The sequence below is a fragment of the Magnolia sinica genome, chromosome 9 (assembly GCF_029962835.1).
Source record: "Magnolia sinica isolate HGM2019 chromosome 9, MsV1, whole genome shotgun sequence".
Lineage (NCBI taxonomy): Eukaryota > Viridiplantae > Streptophyta > Magnoliopsida > Magnoliales > Magnoliaceae > Magnolia > Magnolia sinica.
This window is the reverse complement of record NC_080581.1, coordinates 25,723,016-25,750,796: the sequence shown is the minus strand read 5'-3', so window position 1 is coordinate 25,750,796 and position 27,781 is coordinate 25,723,016. Positions and strand designations below refer to the sequence as shown.

At 38.9% G+C, this 27,781-nt stretch overlaps 1 long non-coding RNA gene across 1 annotated transcript; it reads right to left on the bottom strand.

Annotated features, from left to right (window-relative positions):
- Nucleotides 1–10,601: 10,601 nt before the first annotated feature.
- Nucleotides 10,602–20,750, bottom strand: LOC131254748 (uncharacterized). The gene is made up of 2 exons (XR_009175842.1): nucleotides 19,102–20,750; nucleotides 10,602–10,818 (listed from the first exon to the last, which is right to left on the bottom strand). It is a non-coding gene; the product is annotated as an uncharacterized LOC131254748 (long non-coding RNA).
- Between the last annotated feature and the right edge of the window lie 7,031 nt (nucleotides 20,751–27,781).

The following is a 27,781-nucleotide window of genomic DNA, read 5'->3' as shown; positions in this document are numbered from 1 at the left end:
ATAAGTCGACTAAAAGGCAGAGAGGAGCTCTCCCTAGTAGACTGTACAGTGCGGATTATCCGGGATAGGACAAGAGTAGGCAGGCATACTTTCTCTCCTTACCCGACTCTATATAAGAAATCCACCATGAAACATGTGCATTCGGTGCGATTACTCCACCTAGAATATACGTTATACGTATATATGTGGTGGAGCAGGTGGAAATCGATCATTATCTTGGATGAAACGAGACTATTTCCCTACCTCGAATGCTCGAGTCGGCCGCATAAAAAATGTGTGCGGAGTCTCTTCTCTCACTTACTAGTGAGGTTCTTCTCACTGGCATACACTACACCCTTTTCAACTCCCACAATGCGGGCAATCTCGTCCACACCAACTATGATCTCCTGCCTTCCCAGAGGGATAGTAAACTAGAGAGGCTTTAATAGTGGATTCCGAATGAGGGCGTAGAAGGTGCGCATAGTGCCTTCACTTGCATGAGTGTTCCCTTCAAATATGGGACCCCACCCATTATCCAGGAGAAAGTCGATGGCTGAATACATCCCAAACATCTTCTCATCGACATGTACTTCAAATATGACCTTGCGGTTGCAGAACTTACTTAGGTTGATGTTTGGTAATAGCGATCTCTCTAACGGAATGTGAGGATCGAGGTCCCGCTTGGACCTCCGTTCATGCTCGGCACTCGTACTGGCTTTGGCGTCCGCCCTCCTCATAGTACGTTGTGGTCGGCTCAGCCCGACCTCATCCGGGGTTGCTCTCTTCTTTCCCATAAGGGAAAGAAGCATAGAGATCGAGAAGATGGAGGCAACAATTTCAAAGAAAGCCATTGGAAGTGAGAATGCTTGAAGGATGAGATAGGTTAATGGGTTTGAAAGGTTGTGAGCCACAAAAGAGGGCTTTTGTGCTCAAATGGATGGAAATAGGGGAGCTAGAAAGATGAAAAAGATGGTTTTCAAGGCAATGGATGTAGGTAGATGTAATGGGTAGAGGATGTGGGAGATTACGAGACACAAAAGAGGCTTTTGTGCTCAAATGAGTGAAAATATTGAAGGTGGAGGGATGAAATTGAGGAAATGGGAGGTAATGATGAACCAAATGGAAGATTTGGAGATTGGAAGTGTATGGAAGAAAGAGTTTGAGAGGAAAAGAGAGATTTTGAGTGTTTAGAGGGCTAGGGGGTGAGTGAAATGGCAAAAAGGGGAGTGAGGGGGGTCAAATAGAGGCCCCACACGTGTGAACAGGCCCACCTAGTCGGGCGGTGCACTGCCGACCGGACTCTGGTCCATCTGCGGTGGCTCCACCTGGGGGCAGTGCCCACCCTTTCCCGGGGTGCTGAAAACACGTGGGACCCACCTTGGGTCCCTCGATAAATTATGGTATTGCCCTCAAAACCATTTAAGGTGCTTTCGGACTTCAACTCGCACGTATTCACGCTTTTTGACGTGTTTTGAGCATGGGATTCACTGAATTATCACCCAAACCTATCGATTGACGGTCTACGAAAGGGTTGGGATCATTTTTACATGATCTTATATGCATACAGGGTGAAATTCAATGGTAAGTTTCACTCCAACGGTCATATGATCACCGACGGGCGAAACTCGGGATTCTATGATCATGTCTACATTTTAACGCTCCCTCCTAGGTCAGAGTACATCAGTGTGCATCATGTTACCATAACACAGGTATATTTTAATCCAAATCATGCTCTGATACCAACTTGTAACGCCTCGAAATCCAAGGGTCAAGTAGAAGCTCAACTCCCGAGTTTCAACGCATCACTTATACAACATAAATAATGATGATTAAATGTTGTCCATATTAGTACATTAAACATGAATGAGATTATACCAAATTAGCATATCATACACCAGAGATGGTTAAATTACGTAAGCGGAAGACTGTGATAAATATATAAAGCATATAAGTGGTTGTAAGTCTCAAGAGTACGAATGTGTTACCAGGTTAAACAATTACATATATAATTTCAAAATTTACAAAATGATAAAGTGTAATGTCATCTAGTCCATGTCCTTGTAGCCCCGGTGACACAACTCCAGGTCTACATAAACCCGCCAAAGAGTTGCAGATAGGAGAACTCCTCGTTGTCATAAAAGGCGGGCTCCATCTCGTAAGCCTCGCCATCGCCTGCAACTACAATAGAGTTTGGTTAGTGTTTTAAAACACTGTCTCAGAGTGGGAGTGAGTGATTAACTCAGTGGAGCTATAAGATAAAGGTTAACATGTTATCAGTTCAGTCAAGCAGTAATGATAAAGTAGTACAGCAATCATGTCCTAGTACTCTTGTTAATGCAAGGATGATATGCAACAATGATGTATGCCTTGGCCTGCACTCCCTCAGCGACATCATCTCACGATCGTGCATGCAACACTCCCGGTAAACGTGCACTTCCTCATCAAAGCATATGCAATACGGTGCATGGGTGTGATTAGCCAAGTTCTTAATTAGACTTTTTCATACAACAGGTTCGGGAAACTAAGGTACCTCCCTTTGTATCATTTACCCAAACAATGATCCATCAAGGGTCATCAATCCCAGTTAATCACATGCGATAGGCAGTTCCAGGTCGCTACGGAGAGGCTTGTCACCTCAGCGTAGGCCTGGTTTATACTCGAAGTCGCTACAGAAAGGCTCGTCACCTTAACATGGTCCTGGTATATACTTGAGGTCACTACGAGAGGCTCTTCACCTTCTCGTAGGCCGACAACTCGAATACAATGTCTCATACCACCGTATTCGACTCAAGAGTTTAGGTGCTCACTAGTCACTACGGGGAGGCTCTTCACCCCAGCATAGGCTAACAGCTCGACCATAGTGTCCCATACCACCATGATTGGCTCATGAGTCTTGGCAGATCGTGCTACCAAGGTTACACGAGCTTTGATTGCTAAGTGGTACCTTAGATTCAAGCAGTTACGTCCATACATGGTAAACATACATTGGGTTAATCGGGTTACTTGACAAGCTCGATTGGTACAAACGCATGGTAAATTAATGACATGGAGCACGTAAGCACTCCACGTGGCCTAACCACTGTCAACAATCATCGTACGACTCAGATTCCTCGAACGTATCCAATGTAGCGAATCTAGTTCGGCCACCCAATCGGGAACCATTATCGATTGCTTGGACTACCCCATAGTCCCAATCACACTCAATTACAATAGTAAATCATATGTGATAGGCATAGCAATATTGAGCAACCAATTCAAACATGTCAAGCATTTGAGCATTTTATGAAACACAGAATAAACATATTATCACACATGCATTTCATACATAAATCCCATAGTTGGATTTAAGTTACATGAAGTTATACTGGTAGTTAAGGTAGTTGGGAATCTCATCTCAACACCCTTATAAAGTACAATTTATCAAACACTTACTCATTTGAACATTTTATCAAACACTTAGGCTACACATTTCGACATACATGATATAAACTAGTTATAACATATAATAGGGCAAATCCTTTCGCCTAGGAATTGTCGTACCTATAACAATTACGCATTTTAGATTTATAGTCATGGCAAGTATAAATCATGATAATAATTTCATTCAAACATTTCTACAAAGACATAGAATGCATTATATTCAACATAGTTCATATATATGTGTAATATGCGGGAAACATCGAATCTAAGTGCATGTGATAGCAATTAAGTCAATCATAAATCATTAACTGACTTTGAAAGGCTTGGAAACCATAACCTAAATGTTTATAGTCTACACCTTTCGTCGGTAAACTAGAATCGAACTTAGTTTGAACACTACGTCTTTGTCTACGGCACAACGGCTACCTGAATTACGAAATAGGTTAGCTATTTCATCGATTCATCTACTTAGATACCTAAAACAGATTAGGGTTAGGATTTCTTACCCAAAAATGGATTTGGATTCACCGACGTTGCGACACGGGAGAGATGATTCGGCCCGTGGAGTGATGGGAACGAATCCCAGCAACTATCTCTCACACTGTCTCTCCTTTCCTCACTTTCTCCTTTTCTTTTCTCTCTTCTCTCTCTTAAGGTTTTGTAAATTCGTATGAAATGAGAGAGAGGTGGGTTTAGGGCATTATATAGGCCCAGAAGTGATGTCAATGGCCCCAGGGTCATGGTATACTTAGGTTATAGCCAAAAGTCGACTGTTTCAGGCCGACGGAGCTCATCTGGAGGCCCATTACTTACATACAGTCTGAAAAAAGTTCCTTGGCGATGGATCTACATTAGGTTAAGATTTTGGTTCGATCGAATTTGTGGATCGACCGTGGAGGACCAGTTTCAGTTCAATGGTCGTCGTCACTCAATCAGGGCCATAAGTACACTGACCTGTGTAGGAAAATTTCCCTGATCCAAGGGTATATTTGGGTCAGAATCTGACAGTCTGAAACATTAAATTTAGCCTGCAAGCGAACAACCCAATTCACTTAAATCTGAGTTCATTTTCTAAAGATATTCCCATTTTTCACACACTTCACTCAGGGCTCTAGTTGTGCATTTCTAGACACTATTTGGACTTGATTTCTGACATGGTTGTCAAGCCCAGTAAGGCGGTCATAACTGTATAACTTTGCGGTAATCAGACTTTCGATGAGCGATCCAAGTCCAATACAGAGTTTCAATGTGCTCCCGAGAGCAATTGGGTTTTGAGATTAATATTTAGTTTTTAAGTAATGTAGCATTATCGATTCTACTAGTTTTGGGTCTTGTAGTTCATATGGAAAGTTGTTCAAGCTTATCTACCGATTAATTTAGTTTAGTACTTAATTAATTTTTGTCTAATTTCTAAAGGATTTGGTCCTTAGTAATTTCTGCCTGAGGTGGTACTCGGGTCTTTGTACGGATTTTTCTAAGACGTTACAACCTAAAAGTATGAAGCGACTTGAAACCTCAAGTGGACCACACCACACGAAATGGTGGGTATAATTGACACACAATTGAAACCTTCCCAGGGCCCACCATGATGCTTACTTGTCATCTAACATATTGATAAGGTCTCACAAATCTAGATAGAGGGAAAACACAAATATGAGCTTGATCTAAAACTTTTGTGGCCCCTAAGAAGGTTTTATCATGAATGTTCAATCACCAATGTTTCCAGTGGTGTGGTCCACTTGAGCTTTGGATTTTCTTCAATTTTTGGGCTTATGCCCTCAAATAAGCTAACAAAATGGATGGACAATATAGATATAACACATATACATCACAGTGAATCCCATATCACCAAAGGCACTATTCAATCTACTTTGGACAATTAGAAACACCCCAATTCAAAGCATAGGCTCGGAAAAAGCCTGAAACATTATAAGTAATTTTTATTGATCAACCACCTACCATCAATGTTAGCATACAAGTTACCCATTACGACATTGAGTTTCAATCCAACTAGTGGTCCAAATAACTAACAATGGACGACAATGAACAAGCTTGTTGTTGGCTCATGCCTATTCAAAATATTGATTTTCCCTACCCCAGGATTAGCCTATAATGCCCTTGAATTTTTACTCATATAAAATTCTTAATTAATTAAATTTAAAATTTGTAATTACTAATAAAATAAATTACTTAGCACGTTAGTAGAGACTCTTGGATAAAGGAGAGGTTGGAGGATCAACTTGTGTCGTTGCGACTTTAGGTTAAATAACCTTTTATCCAAATTGATAAAACTTTCAAATTAGGAAAATGAGCTCATTTGGATAAGAAGTTTCTAGATCCAGGGCTCTTCTCTCTCTATAAGAAGGGATCATAGAGAGAACTCTCCTACGAAAACCCTACGGAAAAGAGAAAAGAGAAAGTGTGAGAGAGGGGAGGCCTGTAGAGAAAAGCCCTCGCCGGTAGGTTCCTAACCTTTCTTTTTATAATTTTTCTTACGCCTTTGATTAATAACCCTCAAATCTATGCCATGAATGGGGCAGATCGGCCTTGCATTTGTTGCTTTGATATGTGAGAATTGTTTATAATAGATGAAGGTTTTAAGCGAGATCTCTTATCGTAGAGATTAACATGGTATGTCTAGCGGTGTTAGCTCAGATTCCTTTAGATCATACGTTTCCTAAGGCCAAAATATACCAGTGCCCCAAATTCTAAAATGATCTGAACACTGAGTGGGCCACACTAATTGGAGTAAATCTTAGTCATGGTTTTGCATATTTGTTGATTCGATAGATTTTCTGATGTATTAGATCAATATACAACATTGATATTGATTCTGGGTTATATCTGGGATGTTACCCAAAATTTTAATCAATCTAATTGTTGGATTATCCACAGGGATCAAAGGATAACAATAATGATATATATATATATATATATATATATATATATATATATATATATATATATATAATGATGATTGTAGATCTTAGGATGGTCTAGATCTGAACAATCCTATGATTTTTCTATAACTTGATGGTGAGAAAATCATTGGATGGTTCAAATCTAACCTATGAATATGTTAGATCTTGTAAAACTTAAAAACAAGAAAAATTCCTAAACTTTGCAAAAATGGATCATGTAATAGAGCATGATCGACCTTTGTCGATTCAATCGAAGGGAGCTTCGATCGATCGAAATATGTCGAAATGTGTCTAGAAACTTAAACTATCAAAATTTGATTTTTTCAATTTGATCAATTTATGTTTAATTTAATCAATGGAGCATCAATCAGACTTGATCGATTGAAGAGTTCGATCGAAAATATTGACAATGGTCCAATGACCAAACTACTTTAATCTTGATTTTGTCGATTCGATTGATTGGAGATTGATTCAATCGAGGGACTTTGATCAATCGATAGGTTCGCTCAACAGATTCCTGGATTGATCTATTAGATATTAGAATTTGATAATTGGATTATTAAGTTATAATATACATATATAACCCTGGATTAATTACCAAATTATGAATGATAGAGGGTCACCTTGATTTGATCAAAGGTGGGCCCCATTGAATGGAACAATTAGATCAAATTCACGATTGGTTTAAATTATGTATTAGGAATCTTGGATTTAAACATGTATGACTATTCGGTGAATTTATTTATACCAAATATAGGCCATTGAATCCCAACATGCCACATCTCTATTACGATTAAGATGGATTTGTTATAATTGCCATATTTGTTATAATGTCTTGCTAACATTGATTTATTGAAGTATGAAATATTGTAATGAACGACTATTACTGTGAATTGAATATATGAAGATGTCTATCATTACATTCATGAAATTAGAGTTTCCACTTATATAGAGAGATGTATAAGACAATTTGGATATGTCGATGCATTGAGCATTGAGCATGCATCACGTGCATTACAGTGCTCTTAGAGGCTCGCTCTAGATGAATTGCATGCACACCTCGTGCCTAGGTTCCTGGGGGATCTCCTTGAATGGTTTCTTGGTAGAATTGTTACTGGATGCCCACCATTCCTAGAGAATCTTATCAAGTGCAATGCTAGTTGACGGATATCTAACCCAAGTAAGTGTATGATTATCCCACTTGATGCATGCATCTCATGCAATTTTGCATCCATGCCCATTTCTACATTTGTTTAATTTAATTGTTGTTATGTTCTATCTTAATTGTGTCGTGCATGAACCATGATGGGATCACTCACTAGGCTTGGCTAGTTGATGTTTGTTGAATCATACAGAGGTGATCGAGATTAGAAATATAAATTAGGTACCAGAGAATGAGGCCCAAATGGCAGATGACCCACAAGATCAACAGCCATACTTATTTGAAGATGAACTTACTACGATGAGCTGATTAAATGGATTGTTTAATAAGAACTGATGATCATGAACTTTAAGATCTCTTTCTATTACTCATTTATGATTAGAAATTGTTAAGGTATTTGTTAATAGACATTTATGTTAGATGGTTGTTGATATTGTGATTGAATAAAGTCCCAATTGGATAGACTTATTTGAGTTACCAGTTAGATGATATGGTTTGAGAATGAGAAGGTAGTGATTAATAGAAATGCGTGAAACTATATGATATGTATGGATGTGTGAATGTTAGAATTGTGGATGAACTTAGAATGCATTAAGCTATGCCTCCAAGCAACTATATGAATTATTAATTTAAGTACACTTGGAGTACGAGTCATGGGCCGTAACTCGAGTATAAGAGTGCACACTCTGTATCTGAATTGCGGGCGTGGCATATCCTTTTGCCAGCCTTAATCATTCCACAAGTTCAACACCAATGTCTACATATTACTAACAAAAATATTGAACTATTTTGTTTCATTATTTTTTTTCCAACAAACTATTAGGCCACAAATTGTACAATTTGATGGCCACATCAATATATTTGTAGTGAGACTGATGCAATCACATACTAGACTGAATAAAAAAGTTGAAACAAGAAAACCAATGGTCTATTGAAATTAACCACATGTTCGAGGCAGATGACTCTTCTGCATCCTAGATCTGAGGGCAAAGATGGCAATCAACAATCATGACCTGAATCCAATTCCGCATTGCAGGTCCCACCCCAATTAGTTGCCTCATCTTCATCCTATATGGAAAGAAGTCTGAAGCCTATGGAGAAAAAAGCAATGCCTTTTCTCCTTTTAACACACTGAAAAATTAATTCTGAGGACAAGAACAATGTCATGTCTTCATCTCTTTGAAAAGTATGCACCTTCTCCACCCTAGTAGGTTTAATCTTTTGGGAACAGTCCACTTAACTCTAAGAATCCTGAGAAAATATGGTATATCCCCTACAACAATTGATGACATCCAAATGTTTTCCTTACTTTGGATGGCAAGTGGTCCAAATCAAACTTTGATGGGGTCGTTTGATTAGTGTTGGAAATTAAAGTTTGATGGTTGGAATTGTCTAATAGATATTAGCCATTAAAAATATGTTGGATCAAATTTTGCACCATCATATCTTACCCCAAAAATCTTAAAATACCCTCCCCATGATAGGAAGTTAAAAATAATTTCTTAATCACCACCGAATGTTACAGCATCCACACCTCTCAAAAGGTCAACCAAAAATTTCAATATGACATCAACGATCACACCAATCCAGAGCATGAGCCATGAATGAGCTCAAAACATCCCAAGCATTTCAACCCATGCAACAAAGTAGGGGTCTAATTCCATGGCTCAATGGTAGACATGCCTCTATTTCAACAATGAGAGACCAGGGATTGAGTGCACATATATGAGTGGGTGCGTGAGTGTGTGGGGTTTGGGTAGCCAGGTCTCATCATTTCATGGATTTAACATTAGTTTCAAGATCTTGACAAGAAAAACATTCAACAAATTCATTTCATTAAAAAATTTCAATTTAATTGATAACCTTGGATTATACAATTAGATAGCCTCATTCATATCCTAGGGGCCTGTAAGGGCAGAAGGTAAACTAGGAAAATATAAAGAAAGCATAAAAGGTATGACATAAGTGAGAGGTAGACACTCATCAACACTAGGGGATGAAAACCATTTGCACCTTTTTGTTTAAATAAAAGTCCTTAGAAATACCTTTTCTTCGCATTTGCAACAATTTGTATTATAATCCCACATATGTAAACATTTTTTACTTTTTCACTCTATTATTTGACACCTCATGTAATAAGCAAACTATTTTCCCTCCATTTAACTTTTCGGGAAAAAAAAATCTCTTATTGCCATGAAAGCAAATGCAAAGATGTTTGGTTGATCATCTTAGGACCTTTAGAGTCTTTCTACACATAATCGTAAAGAATAGAGAATTGTTGAGATTTTATTGATTCTAACAATACTCCAATCATGTGATTTTTGTCAAAGTTTCTATTTTGTATCTACATTGTTATGGCGTGATAAGGAGCTGGCTTACTCCAACAAGAAGTAGCAGATGCTGCAGCAAAGTATTTGTATCTAAATTGTAATGCAATTCATATAAAAGTTATTTTTCAACACGCATTTTCTAATTTTTACCTTATTATTAAAGTTCTACGAATATCCTAAGTTTTTTTACAAGTTATTACAAGGTTATATTTGGGATCCATGACAAATTACAAGGTGTCTAAACTTGTAATTTCTTGAATTTAATAAGATTTTTCCAACCTAATATCGATATTTCAACAGAAGGATATTATTTCTAATAAAAAGGATGTTTGAAATGTTCATATGTCATATTTAAGAGAATATTATTCAAATGTCTAGTCGGGAGGTGTTCTCATTCAATATACATTATGGTAGTCATTTGTTTTCCCACGACACCTAAATTCTGTTTTTAAGTTCCATATTATTCTAGTAATTTTCAAGGGAGCTTAAAATTTAGATTTCTAGATTCATAAAACCATATTACTTATAAGAATTAAACTTAGTTCAAGTATCTAATTTCATCAATGTAAATTTGGAGTATTTGAATTTATATAAGTTCCATTTTCCCCAAGGCAAGATTTATCTAAACTCCGATCTAATACCATCTTGTGACACCCCAGTTTTCAAAACCTGAGTATAATACTTGTTTTCTAAAATTCTGAGTGTTAACCTTAAAATTTAAAGTCTAAATTTAAACAATCTTCTCAATATTCATTGTTAGTAACAATTACTAGCGGAGTAAACTGTGCATTAAGTAAAAGTTTTTCATTCATAACAAAAATCCAAATGTAGTGCCCATACAAAACTTATACAACCCAAATACCAAAAGTACCCTAATCTAAAATAGAAATTTATCAACTAATGATGAAGCTCAATATGCTCCAATGGGATCTCGTATAGCTCCTCAACTACTTGATCCCTTTTAGCAACTAGGTAAACATCGTCGACTCGCTCTAACCTGCATCAACTGATATGTTTTGATAGCGTCAATGGCTATTATAGTGAGAAATACCCTCTAAGATTATACACCCAACATTCATAATTCAAAATAGTTTGCAAGACATAGAAAAAGATTTATTAAACAATGAAATTCTAACTCACGATCATATACACAAAGAATATATCCACCAACATAATTACTTTATTAAGAAAATGTAAAAGGAACCATAATAGGAATGGACATATCAAAATAATTAGATAATCAACATGTGACCTTCTCCTTTACCCAGAAATCACATTGTATATGAACTCTATAAGATGACTAGAAAATCAACAAGTGAACTTCCACTTCACTCGAAAATCATATAAAACACCGCAAGGTGACTAAAAAATAAACAAGTGAACTTCAACTTCACTTAAAAATAACAATAAAAGTGAACTCCGCAAGATGAATAGAAAATCAACACCTGAACTCTAACGTCACTCAGAAATTATAACTCCGCATAAAATAAACCATCAAGACACAAAATGACAAATATTCCATCAAAACCACATAAGGCAAATAATCCATCCAAGGATGCAATAAAATTGGATTATCCCCAAAAGCCACATAGGCCCAAATGATCCCTAAGATAGTTAGTTCACAAAATTTTTTATTTAATCCATTAGAAAAAAATGTCCACTAGTTCAAGAACCTCCGAAATATCATCAAGTAATCAGAAGTGGCAAACATATAATTAATTAACCTATTTTTTACTTGAGATAGCATGTGACAATCAAATCACTTATTCTTAATAGAATTAAAGAGGCATGTCAATTATTCAATTTAAGAGTCAATTGCATAAAAGATTAGCATATTTTTGTACTAAGAGAAATAGATTAACCAAGTAACTCAATAGGTTCTAAATATAAGTAATTAAAACATTATCTATAATAAGATTGTTTTGATAAGAAACGAAGGCATGATTAGGGGGATTATCATTCAATAATAACAATGAAAGAATGAGAGAACAATCATTATGATATATTTAATTAATTCTGAGTTTGTTTACATCCTCGTATTTCCCTTGATTCTGAAAACAAAGTACAATGAATCAACACAACGAATGAGAGGAGAAGCAATTCAATGGAAAATTTTGGCAGCATTTCGGCATATTAGATGTTCATCACAAAGACAGATGAGTTGTGAAGACTTGAGGCCGTTGGTTTGGTTGTGTGATAAACACTAGTTGTCTTTTCACTCTCTCCTTCGACTTCTCCACCTCATTCTGAATTCTTCTCTTCTTGCTCTTAATGTCCCTTCAAAAGAAATGGTTGTGCGAGTGAACCAGATGCACGGATGGACTTTTCCTTCTTCGGGAGCTCTCTAAACATGAAAACTTTTGTTGTATGAGACTTCGGTTGTGCACCAATGATACTCTAGGGGAAACTTAAGTTGTGCACTTGATAACTTCGGTTGTGCACCCGCACAATGATACTCTCAAGGTAACTTGAGTTGTGTCATAGATAACTTCGATTGTGCACCCACACAATGTTGAGGGTCAAATATTGCATGTCACAACCCAGTTATTGCCTGGATTTATGAACATGGTACTGTTTAACAGCCTGATGTAATCATGTTTGTGATGCAGGGTGTATTTACAAGCTTGGATTGAAATAAGATACTAAAAGCTGAGATTTAATACTCAGAATTCACCAAAGCATGGGACAGACCCCAGGAGACCAAGATCGACGGATTTGTATGCCAGAGATCTGAGAAAACTAAGAAACTGAAACTCAAGTGGCCCAAAAATTGTCTAGGATGCAAGATCACAGGGTTTCCAGCTCCGTTCAACTCGAAACTTCATGCATGGCCTGAGGACCATAAATTAACCGTACACGTCGAATTTTAGCTCTTGAATCTCTGTTGAAGTGGCCCAATTGACAGATCAGCCACTAAAACAGTAATATGGGCCCAACTGATATATGCATATTCTTCAGCTTTGGTCTCAACCACTTAATCTACAAGAGGAAAGGAATGAGCGGAGTGGATTGATCACATGCATTATAGTGGACCCCACGTCTAACATGCGTGTACATAGCACATCTGCATGCGAGCCGCACCGGAACGAGAATCCCATTCAAAGTCGGCTTACCCGACTCTTTCCGCACCAGCAACAGCGGACGCACTAGCGTCCACCGGTCTCTCTCAGTGGGGCCCACTAATCATTCAAATCATCGATTTGAACCGTCCATTCGCCCTAGGGGGTATCCATGACTATATCCATGGTGTCTTTTTGCCACCATGCAAGAGATCGTGTGAACGTCTCAGCCGAACAAAAGATTGACGGTGAAATGGACAGAACGGTGGACCACACCTAATCCAAGCCCAACAAACCATTTCCGAATGGTTTTACATGAGTATTCTAAGGGACGGACTGGATCCCTGCGATTGCGTCGATCATGACATCAACGACCAAAAAAAAATGAAAAGACCAACGTGGCTCTGTTTCGCACAGGGACTTGCAGAGGAATGTTGTGGACCACCATCATGCATCCTCGGTCTCATCCAGACTGTCTATCAGAAGCCCAAGCTCCCTCTCACCCAATCTCAGGTGACAGAATGGCAGAAGTTAATGAAGATTGGTTTTAAACCGTCCAAACAAGACAACAGACGGTGAAGTAAAAAGTTTTGTGTGCCTCATCAACAGAAGGCCAAAAATACACCTTCCGACCGAAATTTCAAGGAGAACAAGGTGGATGGCGTGGATTTTCCAAATGTTAGCTGAAGTGGGCCCCACCAATACATCAGCGTAAGTTGAGTTACGTAGATTCTATTGTTCGCACGCCCTTACGCAGCTCCCACCGACCCCAGCTGCGTAAAGGAGGTTCTCCACCGACTTCAGCCCCTTACGCACGTCTCCATTGCCCCAGCACCGACTCTCCTATTCCTATAAAAGAAAGAGAGGAAGAAAGGAAAGTGGAGACACAGCTTAGACGTGGAGCCGAGAGATAGATAGATAGTAGAGTTGTTTTTCTTTTTCTTTTTATTTTTTTTATTTTTCTTTTGTTTATTTTATTTTTGTTAAGGGATTTAGCCTAATCATGCTGTTAGGCTAAACCTCTTAGCTAGGGCTAGGAGGTGAAGCTTACAGGATGATGGGAGACCTTTTTGCTTGTGCCTTTTGTTTAGACTGAACTGATGTTGATTTTAGTTTAATTAAGGGAATGTTTTTAGTTTTTAATGGTCTGTTGTGACTAAAATTACAATAGGTCTGTGATAGCTTTGAGCGTGTTCCTTTCCTTTTTATGTTTATGACGTCAGGAAGCCATGTTGTTCACCATTGTCTCCTGGGCATGATTGGGTGATGGTACCCTTCCTAACCTTCATATCATGTTGATTGGTTGTTAATTAGTTTAATTCTGTTGTTTGCTTTATCTCCTAGACAGGGTTTGGTGATGGAATCCATTCTAATTTATATACCTTTCATCTATTGAAAACTATATCAAAGAAAGTTCAGTTCGATTTTCATGATGGGACTCTAAGTCTAGTTGAGTTCTTGAAGCAGGCATAAGATCACCCTGATCTCTACAAGTGGATCCTCTGAATCCTTAGTTTCCTACCTCTGAATTCTTTAAGTTTTAAATAATTATTTCATCATTATTCCTCAAATTACAATTGATTTAGATTTCATCTTAGTCTAGTTCTAGTTCTACTTAGTTTCAGATTATGTACAGGTATTAGTCCCTTGGGATTCGACCTCGGTCTCATCGAGTTTATTACTACATCACAACCCTATACTTGGGGAGTGAACACACAACGACATTCTCAGGGCAACTTGAGTTGTGTCATAGATAACTTCGATTGTGCACCCACATAATGACATTCTCAGGGCAACTCAAGTTGTGCCATAGATAACTTCGATTGTACACCCACGCAACGACATTCTCGGGGCAACTTGAGTTGTGCCATAGATAACTTCGATTGTGCACATGCACAACAATATTCTCGGGGTAACTTGAGTTGTGCCATAGATAACTTCGATTGTGCACCCGCACAACGACATTCTTGGGGCAACTTGAGTTGTGCTATAAATAACTTCGACTGTGCACTCACATAACAACATTCTTGGGGCAACTTGAGTTATGCCATAGATAACTTCGATTGTGCACCCGCACAATGACATTCTCAGGGCAACTTGAGTTGGGTGGATTTTCTGTGGCTCCACTTTTCTCTTACTCCGGGAACTTCTTGAGCTTCTTTAACTTTTGTCCTCTCTCAATGAGGATGGGAGAGAGGTATTTATAGGCGTCTCGCACGTGTGAAGGATATTTGCGCACAACAGGGAGTGCACAACACATCTCCAGCAGGGGCGCACAACCCATCCCAGCGCACAACCCATGGTTCGAGGGGAGAGAGAGTGCACAAAACGTCAATGATAGGCTGGGGGTGCTAACTTGTGCAATAGAGGGCGTAATCTGGGGAGTTGATCCACACAATGGAATTTCCTCACTAAGGTGAGGCATGTGCCAATGAGATTCCCAAAGAGATAAAGATAGAATATTTTTGTGCCCCAACAAAGATTAATGAACTCAAGTGATAAGCTTAAAGGGGGAAACCTCACTTTAGGATGCAGATACACTCGCTTGGCATACAAAGCATAAAAGATATGCTCCACTAGGAGTCCAAATATCCACACCTAAGTCGACATAAACAAACTCTGCTTCACTAAACTCGGCTACATCACAAAATAAAATAGCTCCATTTGGTTTCGAACGAACTCCATCTAAATAGTGAAATCCGACACACTCTAGAAGAGAGTGCGTTAGCCGGGAGTAGGCACGTAGCCAAACCACTTTACATTTTATGCAATGGGTTAAATGATTTAAATTTCTATCTGTTATGTTTTATTGAACAATATACTTGATTTATTTACTGCAGCAAACATGTTTGATAGAATGCTTAAATGATGCTTTCACTAAGTAGACTTTATTTTTAGACTTCTTCTTATTTGTATTCCTTTAAATAAGTATATTAGAAGTAAGTGAATTTGATTATTTAGTTAAATTTTAAAAAGTCTTATTCACCCCCCTCTAGGACATTAGCCATATCTTAAAGCTTCGCTTGTAGCAGTAAAACTGCAATTTCAAGATTGAGCCCCATTATTACGCCTTCTTGGGATACTTCTTCAATACTCTCTTATTCTTGAATTAACTTCTCATTTGTTCCCACGATCGTTGATGTGGATGCTTCAGCTCCTATGATCAATCACCTTATTTTGATGCTTTAATGAGATGACCAAGGTAATGGGAGAAAGTGGAATATCCTATAACTAAATAGATAGTTGTTATCCAATGCAGATTCACCTAGATGGGTGTTCTAAAGGTTAATAGACTAAGGATTTTCCTATGAAATTGTGTCTATTCACTAGAAAATGGTGGAGATCAAGTGCATCCTCATAATGGAGGTTGGAATCCTCATTAGAGTGGTAAATCTAAAGGAATATGACTTGAATCTCTAAGGTTTAGAGGCTTAAAAGTGGATTTAAGAGTGGGGAATCACCTAAGCTCTAATGGCATAAAAAAATCATCAAAAATCCCAAGGTCGAAATGCCCTTTATAAAGAAGTTGAGTTCTAATGACTATAAATAAGCTTAAAATGGCACCTTCGATCGATCGATCGATGTGTCGATCAGTCAAACTTAGTTTCACTTTGGCTAGAAATGTTGCTGGATTAATTGTTTTAGCTATTCTCAATTAATTGTTTGAGGATTCGCTCGATCGATCGATCGATTGAGGATTCGCTTGATTGATCGAGGATCAGTCGAAATCATCTAAAGTTCTGTTGTCTTTAGGATATACAATTTACAATAACTCTAAATCTCTATAGGCTAACTAAGCATGTCTAAATAATGATCTTAAGGCCAATGTATGATCAAATGAAGATTACCTATTAAGGAATAGATCATCTAGAGTTTAAGGTTGTTTTGAGTCTATTTGGGTCTAAGGTTAGGATCACCAAGGTACCTCATGATTTACCTGTTTTTCACTCCTTGATATTTCATGTACTCTTGTGTCTTCAATCTTTAGTTTCCAAGGGCTCAACCAACTTACCGACACATGGACACATGTGATTAACTAATAAGTGCACTAACAGGAAGGTGCTAAGACAGTTAGCACGCCTTGAGCAAGCCACTTTGAGTTATCAACAAGGTTATGTCCAAGTATAGAAAATGAGATTTCAGATATGTCACGGGTATCATATGCAAGTATGGTGGGGAATCTCATATATGTAATGGTTTGCACGATGCCAAATATCTGACGGACAGTTAGTGCGGTCAATAAATATATGGCGAATGTAGGAAATGAGCATTGGAATGTTGTTAAGCAGATTATAAGGTATCTTAACTGCACAATCGACACTAAAATCATGTTCGAAGGACATGGAACTTTAGGTGGAGTTGTCGACTATGTGGATTCAGATTATACAAGTGATCTAGACAACAAGAGGTTCGCTATAGGATATATTTTCACATTAGCAGGCCGACCGGTATGTTGGAGACTTATGTTATAGTCTATAATAGAATTCTCTAGAATCGATGTATAATATATAGTTACAACAGAGGCATCAAAGGAGGCACTATGGTTGAAAGGTCTGATAGGAGAACTCAAGTTGAAGCAAGAGGTGATTCATTTACATTGCGATAGTCAGAATTCTATCCATCTAGCAATGAATCAAGTGTATTACGCGAGAACCAAGCACATCAACGTGATGTTCCATAAGATACAAGAACTCATTACTTCTAAATAGATTCTTTTTCGAAAGATCCACATGGACAAGGATGCCACTGATATGTTGACTAAGTCGATGACCAAAGGGATTTCAAGCATTGCTTGTGCTTGATCAATCTCTCCATCCATTATTAAGATTGTGCACCATTACATAGGGGTGTAAATGGATATGCATTCTAGGTGGAGAATTCTGGGAGTAGTCTATGCTCAAGGTGGAGGTTTTAAGGGAGATTTTTAAGATGACTTATCATAATGCAAGTCAATGTGGAGATTATTGTGTGGGATGCCTTAGATTCTACCGATCTGCTAGTGTAGAGAAGTCTTATCTCAGTTCGACCGATGTCTTTTCGGTTCAACCGAATTAGGGAAGGTTTCTTAGTTTTCTCACTATGAAGATTTACACATTTTCATTTCGACCAAAATATGTAAGTTGGTTTATTTAGATTTGACAGAAGGTCTCATTCGGTCCGACTGACAGGTTACACTGATTAGTACAAATTGTGGTATTTAACTCCATTTTCGATTAGGGCTTAGATTATACGAGTGCTTTCTCTCTAAGGGCAAGGGTTTTGTGAGGTGAGTCAATTTTCTACACTTTTAAGGGCATGTGAAAGGATTTTTTCAAGGGGCTAGAGTTTTTCTAAGTGCACATTGTAAGGGGAGATTGGGTTTCTGCTGTAATCAAAGAAGATGAGTGGTGTAAACTCTAATGCTTTTAATTATAGTGGATTTCTATCATTTTGTGCCATAATTGTTTCCCACAAGGATTTTCTACATTAATTATCTTATACTTTATGTGATTATTTTATTGGTTATTGTTTATTTGATTGTTTTATTTTTGTTGAACATGCTTCCATAAAGTGTATAAATTAACTATGGTATTAGATCCAAATTTCTAATACGTAAGGTTGATCTAGATTTATTATGGCTGGGATTAGATTATAGTGGTGGGAGATAAATGTCAGAACTCCAAAAGGGGAGTCCTATGATTTCCTAACCTATAAGCATTATTCTACGATATCTAGCAGACCTTAGATTGTAACCCTCATTTGGCTAGTAGTGACTTTAAGTTATATGCATTATCTCATCTAAGTAAAATCACACCTTAATCACATAAATGCTAAAGGAAAGTAAGAAAAGGCCGAGTAAGTGAGGACACCATGCTCGCATGAAAGCACTCATTGACTAATAATAAATTGGCAATCCAACATCTAAACTAATTCCTTACTATTGAAACATCAATTTTAAAACTTTTGCATAAAATATATTAACAATTAAACATCTTAATAACTCAATATTCTTCTTATTATAATACGATAATGTGTTTTTCATATTAAATTCATTGTCTAGCATAATATAAAAGAAAGAAAAAGAAACACATCTTCTGATATATCCAATATGAATACAAGTACACTCTTAACCCAATACTAAATCTATCCAAAGCTTGTTTAGAAATGTATTCAACAAAGTAACTTTGTTTGAAAATATTTCTCAACATAACTACCGATAATAACTTAGTATTGACTGAGGTAAGACGAACCTCCATCCAACATTTGTGATCTAACTTGTATGTCTCTGTGAATCCTGATCCCAAGATACTGGTTCTTGATTGCATGCATTTCTGAAGCCACATCTTTCATTCACATTCGTTCCCCTGGAGACTCTGAAGAGCACAAGACACCGATTCTGACCATTAAAATCAAGCATTCATGCATTCTATTTCTTGTATTGATATGATTTCCATTACCCTCAGTAACTTCAGTGTCTTCTAAAGCAGTTGTGGCTCAACAATCTCCATTACTCGTTCAGGCAAAGCCAACTTAGCAAAATGATGAAGGCTTAGATTGTCCATAAACATGTCATCAGTTGGCCCCTTTCTAGTGATCATCTCTAATAGAAGGATTCCATAGCTGTAAACATCTCCTTGTGTACATGTTTTACCGCCCATTGCATATTCTGTAATTTATATATCTCATATTAGAATGTAAGTGACCATTTGGATACAAATAATATCAAAGGTTAAATTTAGAGAGGGGGAATATTTTATTTAAACAAGTAATTAGCATTTTTTATATTCTAAGGATCTAAATTTCTAACATCAATATTGGTGTGCTATGAACTTGTAAGTGCTTACAAAGATGTTCAAACTTGATCAAGACTCTATCACTAAAGTGAAAGAACTCAACGTGTCAATTATCAACTGAACAAAAGACTTATTGTAATGATTTTTTGAAACAAATATCTTAACTAAAGACATTATAAGAAAATAATTCTTTATATCTTGTTATGGTGTGATTAATATGGGGTGCAAGTGAGCACAACTCTGTCTATCTAGATCTTATTGGGTATATCCTTTAAATCTGAGGTCATTCTTTCAGGATCTGAAACCAGATAAAATCAGGTTCAGGTAAGATTTACTAGTGTTCCACATTCAGTGTACAAGAGGTGACCTACTTGATTACAAGAATGATCGGGCTAGAACTCATATAATGAATAGGCATTAGTCATATGTGGGGGCATATAAAAACCTACGACATTCAACAAGTGGGACCCATTATAAAAATACGATGCCAATACAGTAAAATGTTCCATTAATCAACAACACCTATGGGAAAATTTAGAAGCTTAGAAAAATATGACTACTATTTCATGTTCAAGGTACACGTGCTTGATCAACGTACATAGATCTACCTATTCAGCTCGGAAGCATAATCGTATCCCAGTGCATATTTAAAATGGTCCCAACTCATGGATGGCTATGATTTTATTGTGTATGCCATGATAGCATGTGTACTTTTTCAGTACATCTAAGAACCTAAAGAAGTGATCGCCTGAGCATGTGATGCTCCATATGACTGGATGAGCCTTACTTTGGCACAAGATTAATTGTCTTCATGCTAGGATTACCTTTTCCCACACACCTAAGTGTAAAAATATGTAGGGGGCTAGAATAGCTTTTTGTCCATACAATTACTAGGGGTGTGCTCTCACCTTTTGGGGGTGTGTAGAGAGAGAATGTTTCATGTCCAATTTGTTGGACCACAAGTTATGCTCTACCCAAGAATAACCTACAACCTCTTAAGTGAATGCAGCATCCAACTAATCCAATAGGTTAGTCCCACAATGAGGATCATTTGCACTACAAAAATCAGCTTCATCCACCCATAAGGTGGATCACATCTATAAAATAAATAAAAATAAAAATAAAATAAAAAAACAATGGCTATCCATTGATAAATAGACTTGCTCAATTATTTGATGGTTGATTTTTTCATGTGGCAATCCTTGTGATGGGGCCAATCTATTGCATGGATTGGATGCTTATTTGAAATCCACCCGAATCACAAGTTTTGTCACCTTATTTCACACCAGGGCCCAAAAAACATCCCCTTCCACGATTTAGGTAGACCACACAATTGGAAATAATACATGGGAAAACACTCACCTTCCAAACTGTGTTTCAATTCGTATGGCTCACCTGAATCACGGATGGGTCTGCCTTTTGAGCCTTGGGCCTTATTTTAGTGTGTAAGCTAATGGTTGGAGTTGATTTCATATTATCATGGTAGTGGACCCAGTAAAAATTAAGGGTTGTCCTCTCCCAACTTTTAGTTTGATGTGGCCCACTTGAATCATAGGTCAGCCTGATTTTTGGCCCCCAATCTTACTCGGGATGACATATCTAATGATCGGAGTGGATTTCATAGTGGGCCATATAGAAATTAACAATGGTGGGCACCATCTCCCCAATTATTTCCTTTGGAATGGCTCACCTAAATCAGAAACGAGTCTATTTTTTGACCTAGAGCCTAACATGGGCTAATGCATCTATTGGTTAGAATAGATTTCAGATGCATATCACAGTGGGCCTACCCAAGCCCACCCTACTTTGCTGGCACCTCCTATACTCTCCTGCGAAGCCAATAGCCAGACTAGGTGGGTGTGTGTTTTTGTTCATATTTATGTATTCATATACAAATAATTAAATAAGGTAATAGATAAAATTGTTACCTAGAGCGATTTATCCAACAGATCCCTTGATTCCAACCGAGCTAGTTTGAGCAACCTCAGGTAAGATGTAAGACCCGTATCCTATCCCGTACCATTCCATAAACTTCCGTGGTCCTCCCAGTCGAATTTCGACGACCAGCGACGTGTAGATAGCATTGGCGCATGCTCTTAAGTCACATCCTGTAAACCTGAGCCAAATCAAAACGAGACCTATGTCATTGTGACCGCGCCGTCGCCGCGATTCAGACGACACGTCTTGTGCATCAATGAGATGCTCAGATTATGAGATCCAGCCCATGCATTATCTCGGCCGTTGATCGCTTGATCGTGGGACCCACCTATCCCTGTTGTTGTACTTTCCAAGAAATATAATTACTATGATGTCACCCTAGGGGTGACATCACCCTACCCTAGCCCTAACCCCTTACAAGCAACCACCCCTTCCGTTTTTCCCATAAGTCAAACTCATTAATTGCCATCACATCTCTCTCTCTCTCTTATCTCTCTCCCTCCCTCTTTCTTTCTTATTTTCCTAACAAGAGGGAGCTCCCCACATCCATGAGAGCTCTCCATTTCTAACTCTTTTGCAAGCTTTCCACTCCCCAAATCTAACCCTCCAAAATCAATCCCAACCATTGAATCTTGTTCCCTTGGAGCTCTAGATCACATTGGTGGAAGAAGAAGTCCAAGATCTAAGGTGGGTGCTTCTTTGTCTTTCTTCCCCCTCTCTCTTTCAAGACTTTGGTGTGATGATGTATCCGTGTGGCCCACCCGGATGTAACTCACCTTGATGTATGTGATGTCCAAGCCGTTCCTCAAATGGACCCCATGGCCGTCTAAGCGAAATGGGCCCTCCTTAACAATGATGACAAAACATAAATATCAAACGATTAAGTAAGCCACGCCCATGTGGGACCCACCTTGATGAATATGCAACCGTATAGGGTCCAGGGACACTGGACATTATTAGTGAAGCGTGAGGACAATGGGGTGTGCCAATGCAAAAAAAAAAAAAGGAAAGGGAAAGAGTGGTTTTGGGTGGGCCACTCCTATAGGCCCCACCTTGATTCACTGATCTAATCCACACCATCTAACCTGTTCACCAGATCATTTTAGGCATTGAGTCAAAAAATGAAGTTAATCCGACCTTCTGGCGGGCCATAGTATAGAGAATAGTATGGTTACCGTTGAAATACACCCTGATGTTTCTGTACCCCCAAAACATGTCGAATATTGGACTTGATGGGTCTGTCTTGGGTGTTGAGGGTCTAAAATTACATATCAGACCCCAGTTATTGCCTGATATTACGTACATGATAATGCTTAATGTCATATTTTAATTGTGTTTTTATTGCAGGATGCAATCAGGAGCGTGGACTGAAAAATAGCACTAAAAGCATGGATTTGACACTCCGAAGTTACCAGAACAAGGGACGCACTCCAGAGAACCAAGACTGAAGAATTTACATTCAGGGATCCGAGGAAATCAAGTCATTCACGTTAAAGAGGCCCGAAATTGGTAAAGAATGCAAGATCACATAGTTCCCGCCATCTGATTGGCTCAAAACTTTATACATGGCCTGAGGGCCATAAATTAACCGTACATATCAAATTTTAGCCCTCGGATCACTATAAAAGCACCTCAACTGACAGATCAACCCATAAACCGTTGATTCTGGGCCCACCTGATATCTGAAGCTGTCTCAAATCTGGTCTCAACGCCTTAAATAGGGAGATTAATCGAATGAATGGTTTGGATTTTGCAAGAACATCACAATGGGCCCCGTATATACAGTGTGTGTACATAAGGTACACACATGCCGCTGCGCACCGAACCAAGTAAGGCGGGTCAGCAGCGCTGACCCGCGTTCTCTTCTCAAAACGGCAACTGCCGTTTGACGCTGTTTTACGGACGGACAGCGTCCGTTTTTGCGGATGCTAGTGGACCCCATAGAATGACCGTACGGATGATCCAAGCCGTCCATCTTGTAGAGGGCCATGAATTCTTCAAACCTATGCTGAACTTTTGGACCCATGCAAGCACATGTGCGCGATACAGAGGCCATAAGTGGACTGCCCTGTAATGTTCAAATTGATGTTTGAATGATTTCTTCTCTGATTCTGAGTCAATGGACATGAAAAACCATCCGTTTCTTATCGAAATTTCGAGGGCAATCTAATGGACGGGGTGGATTTCCTCGAAATCTGATTTTTCAGGCAGTTGTGGCCGACCATCTTTGATCATATGGCAGATCTGAACCATCCATCGTGTAGGCCAGCCAAAATACCTCCAAGAGACATTGATTTTATAGGAATAACGCAAGGAACGCGAGAGTTATGAAGCCCCGAACTTGGCTGCAAAAAGGCTTTCGCTGCGCGTGCGATAGCTTCCCAAATTCGATTTTCACCACTCCAAAAGCTATAAAAAGAGTTCCAAATGTGGAGAAGATGGTGTGCTTGAATAGGGGATGTCAGATAGAGAAAGAGAGGCGGAGAGAGAAGTGTTTGGAAGTTTTATAGATTTTTTCTTTATTTTTCTTCTTTTTCCTATGAATTATGTTGAGACTTAGTCTAATTATGTTGAGTTAAACCTCTTAGCTAGGGCTAAGAGGTGAAGCTTGTGGCGTGATGGGAGCTTCTACAGGTTTGATTTGAACTGAACTGATTGACTCTGTTTTGATTTAAGAAATTCTTTTAGTCATTAATGGTTTGTTGTGATTTAAATTACAGTAGATCTGTGATGGCTTGAATAATTCCTTTCCTTTTATTTTGATGTTCGGAAACCCTGTAGTTCGCCATCGTCTCATAGACATGGTTGGATGATGGAATCCTTCCTAACACTCATACATCTTTTAGTTGGTTATGGATTGGTCTAAGTTCTGTTGTTTACCTTGTCTCTTAGGCATGGATTTGTGATGGAATCATACCTAATTCTTATACCTTTCATCTCTTGAAAACTATATCAAGTAAGTTCAGTATAATATCCATGAAGCAGGCATAAGATCTCCTTGATCTCTACAAGTGGATCCTCTAAATCCCTAGTTCCCTTTCTCTGAATTCTTTAAATTTAGATTAATATTTCACCATTATTCCTCAAATCACAATTGGTTTAGATTTCATCTTAGCCTAGTTCTAGATCTGGTTATTTTCAGATAACGTACAGGTTTCAGTCCCTGTGGATTTGACCTCGGTCTTACCGAGTTTATTACTACATCACAACCCTGTACTTGGGGTGTGAACAAGTTTTTGGTGCCGTTGCCGAGGATTGACGGCTACGTTTCCTGAAGTTAACTGGTTTTAGGATTAGTTTAAGATTAGGACTTTTCTGATTTTTAGGATTTATTTTAGAATTTTCTAATTCCGGGTTTTTCTTTAATTTTTATAAATTTTCTATTTAAATAACTTTCTATTTTAGATAGTTTTCTTTTTTTTTTTTAGAAACTAACCCAACTTTCTTATTTTGTAGGATTCTGAGATAGGTTTCTAAATTGGTAATTTCTCTCTTCCTTACTATTTCTAGATTAGGATTCCTTTTTAGTAAGTTTCTAATTTTAACTCTGGATTTAGCGATGGTCCAGGTCCGATCCAGAACTTCCAAAAATTCTCCAGAACAACTGGATTTAGCGATGGATCCCAGATTTCAGAGCAACATAGCGCTAACTAATCTACAAGTTTTGAGTCATGTAGATCGAATTTAAAGTGATTGATGCGAATTTCACAAGCAATCTAGTATAGCGCTAATTACCCCAAAAACAACTACTTAGGGAAAGATTAACACAAAAATTTCCAAGCTTGTTACAATCTACCCCCCTTAAAGAAAATTTCGTCCTCGAAATTCATACCTTCATATAATCCTCAAGGATCAGAGGGTAGGTCTTTCTGACCTCAGCTTCAGATTCCCAAGTAGCTTCTTCCACGCCATGATGCGTCCATAGCACCCTCACAAGAGGGATAACCTTGTTACGCAATACCTACTCCTTCCTGTCGAGAATACGCGTCGGTCGCAGTACATAAGTGGCATCCTCACTCAACTGCACTTCTTCCAACTGATAATATGCGAAGGATCAGGAACGTACTTCTTCAGCATAGAAACATGAAATACGTTATGCATGCACGCAACAGGTGTGGGCAAAGCAAGGTGGTATGCTACCGCTCCCACTCGATCCAAAACTTAAAATGGACCAATAAATCTCGGTGTCAGCTTCCCCTTCTCACTGAACCGCAGAACTCCCTTCATAGGAGAGACCTTCAGAAACACATGGTCTCCAACCTCAAACTCAAGCGGTCAACGCCTTGTATCAGCATAACTCTTCTGCCTGCTCTGCGCTGTCAAAAGTCGACATCGAATGATGTCAACCTTCTCTGAAGTCACCTACACCAACTCTGGGCCAAGCAAACTACGCTCACCAATTTCTGCCCAGCAATGGGGTGCTCTGCACAGGCGACCATACAACGCCTCATAGGGAGCCATGCCGATACTCGCCTGGAAATTATTATTACACGCGAACTCTACATACTAAGACAATCATCCCAACTATCCTTGAAATCCAAAACATAAGCTCGCAACATATATTCTAGGACTTGATTCACGCGCTCCGTCTGCCCATCTGTTTGCGGATGAAACGCGGTGCTGAACTTCAGTTTCACACCCATCGCTTCCTGGATACGAGTCCAGAAGATAGATGTAAAACGCGTGTCTCTATCAGACACAATCTCCAGGGGAACTCCATGCAGATACACTATCTCCTTGATATACGACCTAGCCAACTCGTCTGCAGAGTTAGTGACTCTGATCGGTAAGAAATGCGCCGACTTCGTTAATCGATCGACGATCACCCAAATATAGTCATATCCCTTCCTCGTCCTCGGTAACCCAAAAATAAAATCCATAGAGATGAAATCCCACTTCCATTCAGCTATGGGCATGGGCTGCAACAACCCAGGAGGTCGGCGATGCTCTGCCTTGACCTACTGGCACATGAGACAACGAGAAACAAATTTAGCAATCTGGACCTTCATATTGTCCCACCAATAAGACCTCTTCATATCCTGATACATCTTCGTGCTACCTGGATGCATCGCAAGTTTAGAACTATGGGCTAACTCGAGAACCTCCCGTCTCAAGTCAGGGATGTCAGGAACACATAACCGGCCACGAAATCGTAGGCCCCCATCAGAACTAACACTCCAGTCGGAGTTCTCATCTGTACCAACCCGCTGCCTCATCTTCACCAAAAGCTCATCATCTGCCTGAGCTGCAACGATCCTCTCGTCTATAAGGGGCTGTACACGAATGTGTGCGATAACCTCATACGGCTCAACCACCGTAAGCTTCTGCTCAAAATCGCGCACGAACTCCAACATATCCCACTCTGCTATCATCAGCGGAGCCACAAACTCAATAGCCTTCTTGCGACTCAACGCATCTGCCACAAGGTTCACCTTGCCCGGATGGTAAGAAACATCGAACTTAAAGTCCTTCAATGTTTCCATCCATCTGCGCTGCTTCATATTCAAATCACGTTGTGTGAAAATATACTTAAGGCTCTTGTGGTCGCAAAAGAGCTCAAACTCCTCACCATAGAGGTAATGTCTCCAAAGCTTTAATGCGAAAATAACAGCTGCTAATTCCAGGTCATGCGTAGGGTAATTCTCTTCGTGTTTCCTCAACTGACGCGAAGCATAAGCAATCACCCTGTCCTTCTGCATAAGGACACAACCCAGGCCAACGCGAGAGGCATCAGTATAAATAATATACTTAACCCCTTGCTCTGGCAATACTAGCACAGGGGTGGATGTCAACTTGTCCTTCAGCTCCTGAAAAGCTAACTCCGCCTGCTCATTTCAAGCAAACTTCAAATCCTTCCGTGTCAACTGCGACAACGGTCTGGCAATCTTCAAGAAGTCTTAAATAAAGCGTCGATAATAGCCTGCAAGACCCAGAAAACTCCTTACCTCAGTAACTGAACCAGGCTACTTCTAGTCCTGCACTGTAGCTACCTTGGTAAGATCGATGGCTATTCCTTCCTTGGACACCACATGTCCCAGGAACTTGACTTCCTCTTTCCAGAAATCACACTTCTTGAACTGCGTGAAAAGCTGATGCTTCCTAAGAGTATCCAATACCGCTCTTAAGTGCTCCTCGTGCTCTGCCTGACTCGCCGAATAAATCAAGATGTCATCGATAAAAACAATGACGAATCGGAACA